The sequence below is a fragment of the Austrofundulus limnaeus genome, unplaced genomic scaffold, assembly GCF_001266775.1.
Source record: "Austrofundulus limnaeus strain Quisiro unplaced genomic scaffold, Austrofundulus_limnaeus-1.0 Scaffold1472, whole genome shotgun sequence".
NCBI lineage: Eukaryota > Metazoa > Chordata > Actinopteri > Cyprinodontiformes > Rivulidae > Austrofundulus > Austrofundulus limnaeus.
In genome coordinates, this window is record NW_013953874.1 from 12,305 (window position 1) to 21,028 (window position 8,724).

Genomic DNA, 8,724 nt, shown 5'->3' on the forward strand with positions numbered 1-8,724 from the left:
TAAATATTTAGCTAGCTACCTAAATATTTAGGTAGCTAGCTAAATATTTAGCTCAAAACTAAATATTTAAGTTACAAGTTTAGCTTGATAACTAAATATTTAATTTGTAAGTTAAATATTTAGTTTATAAACTATGACATTTATAAATGTATGAATCATATGGTGAAAAACTGGCTTTGAAAAATAAATCTGTTCTTTTTTTTCTTATAAAAGTCTAAATAAAACAAAAATATTGGTGATAATTTTTGACTGTGTAACTTTACAAAGGGCAGCCCATACGTATTGCTTTGCTGCAGCATGTCTTTGTGTCCTGCGGGACAAATAAAGGATTATTGTGCAGCACAAGGACACAGGTATGTGTCTGTGTATGAAARACCTGTCATCAGAGATTAATAATTGTGCCATAAATACTAGAATAAATCGAAGAGCAAACTGTTACAAGCTGTTTAGTGCTTTGCCACCGTTTGCCTCATGAATCATATTCCCTAATTGTTTTTGTCACCAAAGTTACACAACACATCCTTGTAGCTACAAAACGGATGGCGCCTCCTGATATTTAGTCGGTGGGTTTTTCTTTGACAGACCGGCCATGTTTTCAGCCGCTCGCCGTTCCCCTCTGCTAGATGTGCTGCCACTTGATATATAGGGTCTTTTAGCCCCTGCTTTGGCTCAAATCCAAGGCCCATTTGTACAGATGGGATTTTACGTGGGCCATTTTAGCAAAGCACCCTCCCCATAAAGCCAAAGTGTCCCATCACTTCATAATTGTGTGATTATGGTCAATTGCTGTGGTTGGGGTGACAGATTCTATTTGAGCCCAACAGATGCTTTTATCATATTTTAGATCCCCATTTGACCTTAATCAAGCGTTGCATGTATGAATAAAACAAGGAGATTAGATTTTAGTGATGAGGCGGATCAGGTGTCTGAGGGAGGGAGGTGGGGGGCGGAGCCTGTGAGATGAAACACTTGAGTTAACACAAACAAGTGGTGAGTGAAAGTGCTGCTGCTCGGAGGATGGGACCGTTTCTGCAGCTCCACTTTTAGTTAGAGGACTGATGAATCGTGCCACCGTGTGGGAGTGGGAAAACACTGCAGGCCGGTGCCAGATACCTACATTTAGTTTCAATAAATCAAGACAAAATATGAAGCAAAAGGCAGATTTTTGTCAAATACATRACTAAAACCTGAGAGGATTTAAAAATAAATATGATGAGTGACATGAATCCAGATTAACCCAGAATAAATATATAATGAAGAAATAATCCTGAGTCACATGGTAGAAGTTATAATAAGAGTTTTTCAACAAGATATAAGAATAAACAATTATAATAAAGTAAAATTGAGAATAATGACAAGTGAAAAATGTTTAAATCCTTTTTCATCTTGCAGACTTTTAACCTTTTCTATTGAGACATTAGATTAGCTCATGGGGCACAAATGATCAATAAATTACACACAAAACTCAGTTTTTGAATTTTGTGGAACAAACTAGAGTTCAGATGATTTCTTGATTTTCCATTTTCATTTCTGCTTAACCAGCCAGAGTTTTATTTTAACTTTGAGAATGAAACCTTATGAATTGGATGGCTGTTGAGACTTTTTAGACACAAAACTAATTATTTTTACCAATAAMTCATGATCAAAAAGCATTAAAACCMGATTCAATTCAGTCCTTAAAGTGCCTGTGACATGCCTATCCTTCAAATACAAAAAGTCAAAGAAAACATCTTTATTCTTAAGAAAATTGGCATAAAACACATGATTTTACACATTGTGTCTAATAACTGTTTGAATTTGGCTCAGCCAAAGTGAAACAGGAAGTGACATCAAAGAGGAACACATTAATAAAATAAACTCTCTGGTCTTAGTTTATTAAAACAATATTATTTAAACTTTAACTCTTCTTCATCTCTCTTTGATAGAAATTCAAAATAATGTAAAGAAACATCAGATTCTTCTCCACCGTTTCTGTTGTTAGCTGTTGTAGCAACGCTCTGTTTACATGCAGACATTCCCCTTTGACATCACTTCCTGTTTCTTCACATGCAAATATCTCAACAACTGTTCATCTCAGTGGTGTGAAATTTGTTTTGCAATGTTATTGATGTTATCTTTCCAAAAATGCATTCATGTTTGTTACAAAAAATTGATGTCACAGGCCCTTTAAAGTGATTTAATGAGTTTGAACACAGTGTGGTTCATTCTCTAGTGATGGTAACAATTCAGGCCTTCAGAGAACAGAAACCTTTCAAAATAAAAGTCTAAGGCTCGGTGTGCAAATGTTTCTGCAGCATTAAAGTAACATTGTTTGAACTTCTGTGTAGGGAAGAAAAAAAAACTGAACATTTTCTATTATTTGCAAAAGCTCAAAGGATTAAAGCCAGTCAACAATGATGGAGAGCCACTGATCTTCTGAAGTATTTACATTTGTGTTTCGCTTCTCGTCGTCGTCCCTGAAGGCCTGCGTCTATATTTTTCCACTCTCAGGCTTCAGACTGTTTGTCTTTCTCCGCTCGGGTAAATGGTGGCCTCGGCGATAGACAGCCGCTCTCCATCTCCTACCCTCAGAGGGGGTTTGGCACAAGACAAATGGGTCTCGGAGACAAGCCCCGCCCTCTCCCACCTGTTTTATCTCATGTGGCGCCTTGGTCCGGTTGCGCCATGGGATTTGTGGCGTCACCCCCCCCCCCCCCCCAAAAAAAAAAAAACCCTCCAGTCCACCCCGAGCGCACAGCAAATCATCACTCAGCAGAAAACAGCACTGACACACCGCAGCTGAAGTAGACAAGTTTATTAATGATAATAATGAGGATGATGATGATAATATTAATAATTAGTCATAATTATAATAACGTTAATGTCATAATAAATAGAACTCTTCATCTGAAGCACGTAAAGAGAAGCATACAGAAAGAGGAAAAAACAAAAAAATAAATAAACAAAAACACAAAGTTTAGAGTACAGAGCCAGAGGAAGGGGCGGGGACTTCTAGAGACATTTTTTTTACCCTTTCAATATATCCATTTAATTTTTTAACTTTTTTAAACATTATTTTACTGGAACATTTACAAAAAGGAGAAAGAGATAGATTTTAAAAAATCCTTATAAATAAATTTTTGTTATTATTAGAACAAAATACAAGATTTCGGGGAGTCAAAGGATGTATTTTTTTTCTTTTTTCTGTTATTTTTAAATTTCCCTTTCTTTCATGTTTTTCCCCCCCAAAAAATAAGAGCTGAGGGAGGGAGGACGAGGTAACTGGGGGTGAAAGTTATTATGTACAGAACACCAGGAATACAAAACGGGGCCAGTCGACTCGCACACTAGAAGGCTGGGATGGGATGTGGGAGGTTGTTGGGGGCGGGGACTCCAGAGTGGGGCGGGGCCACAGCTCAAGCAGTTGTGCTCAGGGAGATCAGGACCAGTTCGTTACACTGAAGGCATCTGAAGGAGGGGGGGGGGGGTGTTACCGTGACTCCGCCCCCGTGCCCCCCCCACCACTCCGGCCCTCTGCTTCGGTGCAAGCTGGAGTTTTAGATCCAGTCCTCTGGACGCAGTTAAAGTTCAGAGTGAGCTCCAGTGAGCAGAAATAAACCACCACAGTCACAAAGAAATGAAAACGCCTCAAACACAGAACTCTCTCATCCTCACTGCTAACACTGCGAAATCAAACTACTTCATTAAAAATGTCTAAAACATATTCAGCAGGGTTTTTTTTATATATTTATATATCAACTGGATAAAAAGACAAAGTTCTAAGGCAATAAAATTGATCTTGCATTTATTTATTTTTTTTCTCAGTATTAAACTACAGCTTGCATGAGGCTTTGGCAGCTAATCAGTTAAGGAGAGCCGTGTTCACGGGAGCTGGAGGTGCTGGATGAGAACCCATGAGAAAATATGGTCATGCAATAAAAGCTATAGAACAGGATCGAACCCTGAAGCAGGGACGGGCCTTTTCATTACCACACGTCCAAAAGAGCTTCACTAATATGCTTATTTCTTTTTTTTTTATAGCAAAACTGCACTTTAAAGATAGCTGCAAAGCTGCACACACATTGAAAGCGGTTATTGTAGAGAAAGTGATGGACTTATACATGTTTAGTGTTTTAACCGTGGGTGAAAACGTCAGAATCCAGTAAAAATCTTCAAATGACAACATTGCACTCAGCCCCTATTACTATTCCTAACTCTACAACAGTTATTAGCAGGAACAGTGAACGATGGTGACATTTATTTTGAACTACTTTACTGCAAATGTTACTAATAATAAATGTGCATCAGGTACAAATTGAACTATCCCTTCCAGTTTAAAACGAGTCAAATATWTTTTTTTTATTTTGCATAAACTGAAAGATGCCCGACATGCATCTCTGCAACACTGTCCCATAGAAATGCTACGTGTTACCTTTTAGTTTAAAAAAAGAAGCAGGGATGCAGCTCAAAGCTCTTGAACAGATAATAACCAAACATAATCACACAAAGCCGTTGTGTTTGAGCCGGAGGGCGTCGTCGTCGTTCACAACAACAACAACAACAACAACAACAACAACAGAACACTTCAGAGCACCACTCTGCTGCAGGTGGAGACTTTCATCCCAAATCTGAGCTGCTGCCTTAAAAACTTACAAGAGCCTCTTGTGTGGATTCATCCGCCGCTGAAAGTAGTCCCTAAAAATGCACTTCAGCTTCAGTGATGTTTTCTAAAAACTACATTTTTTTTCTTCATTTTTTTCACTTTCTAAAAACATATTTTGACAGAAAAACAGTGTAAGTAAGAGCTTGGAGACACTTTTTTTTTCTTTTTGTAAGATTTGTAGACAAAAGTAAAACACACAACAGCGGTATCGCCTCTACCTTTATCTGCTAATACTAACTAGAATAAGTACACAAGTGTTCTCTCAAAAATGTGCCTGTCACACATGACATCAAGTTTTTTGTGGCGTTATGCATAGATAATTCAGTGGATAAACTCCAACCATATGAAGAAAAAAAAACAAAAACAAAGTAAAGAAGTAGAAAAAAAAACACAAACTGTGGCTCTTTATCTCTGCCTCCCTGGAAGTTTGCGTCAAACTAAAACTCCAACCTGCTCCTGAGTTGGTTCTGACCCGCCGCAAGTTTTCGTGCTGTAAGTGGGTCAGCTGACTCTCAGAAACAAACCTACAGGAATGAAGATGCTAAATCTGCATATGATAGCTGTAAGGGAGAACAAATGACCGACTTTTACCCCAATTAGACTTCACAACAGTTAGTTGCCATGATATAGATACTCTTTAATATATGAGATGCTGTCTACAAATGAGCAGAGGTCGGCGTGTGGGTAGGAGCCCTGAATCAGAACATTTTTTTTAAACCTGAAATAAGATGAAATTAATCAAAGTGTGAGGTGAGATTCACTGTACAGGATATTAACAGTACACACTGTAGTTTTGTACAGAAAGTCTGGAGCTTCATCTATTCTTCCCCTCCTGGAACAACTCCCACAAACCACTACTGACGTAGTGTACCCTGAACTCTCAAACAAAAGTTGTGCTTCACCTGAACCTGCTCGCCTCTGATTGGGGAAAGGGGGTGGGGGGGGGGGTTCTGGTCAGGGCCAGCAGGTTACGTTCAATATGCAATAAATCCAGCGTGAGAAGTGTGGTTTGTAAACTGAGGCGTCTGCAGGACAGCCGGAGCTCTTCCTCCGGAAATCTGGGTCACGTCGATACGCGTTCAGGCTCGCCATCATCAGAGTCCCGCCGGCTCCTGATCAAAGGGCGCTGGGAGCGCGCGTTCAAACCAAACTTTGGTTCAAGTAATAAGAAAAATCAATATTCATAAACTTTTTTTTTCTTTTCTAACACCTACAACAACTAATTAGCCTCCAGCTCCAGAGAATGGTCCGAGTTACAGCAGATTATTGTTCTGGTTGAAAAGAAGGTGGGATGTTTGGCTCTGAATGGGGAGGGGAGGGGGGGGGGCGATGTTCCTGTGTGAAATCCAGCATGTGTTGTCGATCTGTGAGTATCTGCACAGTGCGTGTGTTTGTGTGACAAAAGCTGGGTTCCAGGGGAGATAGTTCACACAATCACCATCACACTTTCAATCATAGAACACATGATCACATGTTACAGTAAATATCAGGGACATATTTAGTCGGAGGGAGTTCTGATAACTATGCTCAGGGGGGGGTGGGGGGACCAGAGGCTTTCCTGCCACCCCCCTCTATTCCCTGACATCACCACAGCCCATATAATAGATATGTATATATATTTATATACAGAAAAAAGAATACATACTTATTGGACACCCTAGACAATAAAATACATTCAAAAACTGAACCAACATTCTTGATTAAACACGTTTACAGTGACTCTCCTGATATAAAGAATTAAGGTTCTGCTTCCACAAAAGTAAAACTTTTTTTTTCTGTTCAAAAGTTTTGAGTGCTGAAAAAGAAAACACAAATACTCTCAGAATACACTGACAAAAAAAAAAGAAATCACATATCAGCCCTCGTTCCTTAATACTGTTGGATGGGCACTACTGTGTTTCTATAATGTTTTATCTAGCGACATAGTCTATATGCCTCAGGCTTCTGTTTTGGTTATGCACCTGCTGATGGAATACAATGGGATTACTTGATAATTCAATTTGTTACATGGATGTTGATGAGTTATTCTCGTCAGATGGAGACGTGCATCGTTGGTAGTTGTACGCACCTTGTTTTCACGTTGGTCTGATAGTTTGTCCGTCGGTGCAGAGTGACACAAAGGCTTGGGCTTGAAGTCTGGCAGGTGAATAAAGTCAGCGGCTTCTGCGCTTCGTTTTTTTTTWAAATCTTTTCTAAATAGTCCTAAAGTCAGTGACCTCTGCTGGGGCGTGGAGAGGGGCAGACGGGGAGGCTCGGCTTCGTACCGTCTCACCGTCCCGCCGTGGCTCATCCCCCCCCACTCCCCAAAGCTGTAAACCATCGATGCTGCCCATTGGGGAGGGCGGGGATGCCCAATGGTGCTGCCAGAAAAAGGGGAAGTGACATCACGACAGTATCCACGGGGGGACGCTGCTAACAGTAGGCGCTGCGGGCCGACGACGCCGCGAGAAGGAGGAAGCGGCGGCGTCATCGTTGGCCCGAAAACAAAACAAAAACAAKAAAGGAAGATAGTAAGGAAGGAAGAAGGCGGAGCAGCAAGACCAGGAAGCTGACCTTTGACTCCAGCCACAGGAAGTACAGCGTAGAAAGTGCATCTGCCTAAAAGCCGAGCTCTCCCGGTCACCACTTTTTTTTTTAGTTTATCTTTTTTTTTTTTTTACACGACCTCGGCGACAGAGCAGTGTGCCAAAGAGAGAGGAGGGGGGGCGAGGTCCTCCCTCCTCCTTCCTGCATACCACAGAATCAGCATCAAGGGCCAACTGTTCATCTCCCTTACCAAAAAAACATAAAAACAGATTTGTACATATATACTGCTTTATACACACTTTTTTTTTACCATTGTAAATCACAAAAGTATAGAAAAATAAAATGTTTTATAATAACGGGACACTTCTTTCTTTCTCTGTCCTTTTCTACCCGGCAAAAAGGTGGTCCCTGGTGGAAACTGGCTCACTCCATCTGTCAAGTTTGTGGCTGGTTTGACACCACTGCCGCGGCGCCACTTTGTACGCCTCCCGTCTTCCCTCGCCAGCCTCAGTAGAGGGACTCCTTCTCGTCGTCTTCTTGTGTTATTTTCTTAAAGCTAGTTCTCCTCTCCTCGCTGTTTTCATCTGTGATGTCCATCAATACTGAGTACAGCTCTTCATTTTGTATTTACTAGAAACAGGGGAGAGAAGCGGGGAAACTGGTAAATATGCAGAATGTTGTTGTTTTTTATCATAGCCGTGCATAATGAGAGGCTGTACGAGTGGAGCAGCTCAGTGAAAAGTTCCTTTCAGAATAAATTTTCGTGGTTGTCAGAGAAAGTCTAGAAATAGCTCTTTGAAAAAAAAACAAAAAAAAAACACAAACATAAAGAATGTACGCAATAAACAGCACATTTCCTTAAAAGCCTCGACATTTTCCCATCTGTGTAATGTACACTTTGAGGAGGAGGAAGTTCAACATGAGGTCAGAGCACAGAGTCATAAGAACAATTTTTAACTCGACTACAAAAAGTTTGGGAGCTGAGAGTCGACTTCATTCAGTTCTCGTTCTGCTCTTGTTAGAAAATAACTAAATCCCCCCCACCCCTGCTGAAACCYGTCCCCAGAAAACCCAGATCACAGGGTTCCTACAGCTCAAAACAAGTTAAATTTAAGACTTTTTAAGACCTCTTTAACGCCACTTGAAATTTATTTTAAGACCAAATTCATAACAATATGAAAAATAAAATCAAAAAGAAAAAAAATAAGATGAGATGAGATGCATCAGGACAAAAAAACTTAGCAACAATTTTACCCAAATGTTTACTTTAACACAAAACAACTAGCTCTGAGAGGCATTCTGCCAATTATTTTAAGAAACTAAATAAATGTTACCAATAATTTTAACATTTGAGATGAATTACAATCATCCTGTTTAGCTACAATATGTTTTATAAGACCTCTGAAAGATTAATTTAAGACATTTTAAGGCTAATTAAAGTCTTATTTTTGGACTGATGAATTCAATGCCTTTTAAGACTTTTTAAAGGGATCCCCGATTAGTTGTAACATTAGACTTTGTTTAATAAGCTATTATTTTAACTGTAAAATAAAGAC

The 8,724-nt window shown here is 39.8% G+C and overlaps 1 protein-coding gene across 1 annotated transcript in view; it reads right to left on the reverse strand.

The window, feature by feature from the left end:
* Positions 1 to 2,777: 2,777 nt before the first annotated feature.
* LOC106535498 (caM kinase-like vesicle-associated protein) overlaps positions 2,778 to 8,724 on the reverse strand; it is a gene marked incomplete at its 5' end in the record, with an annotated part of 34,305 nt that continues 28,358 nt past the window's right edge. The window contains 1 exon segment of the mRNA XM_014032513.1: positions 2,778 to 7,798.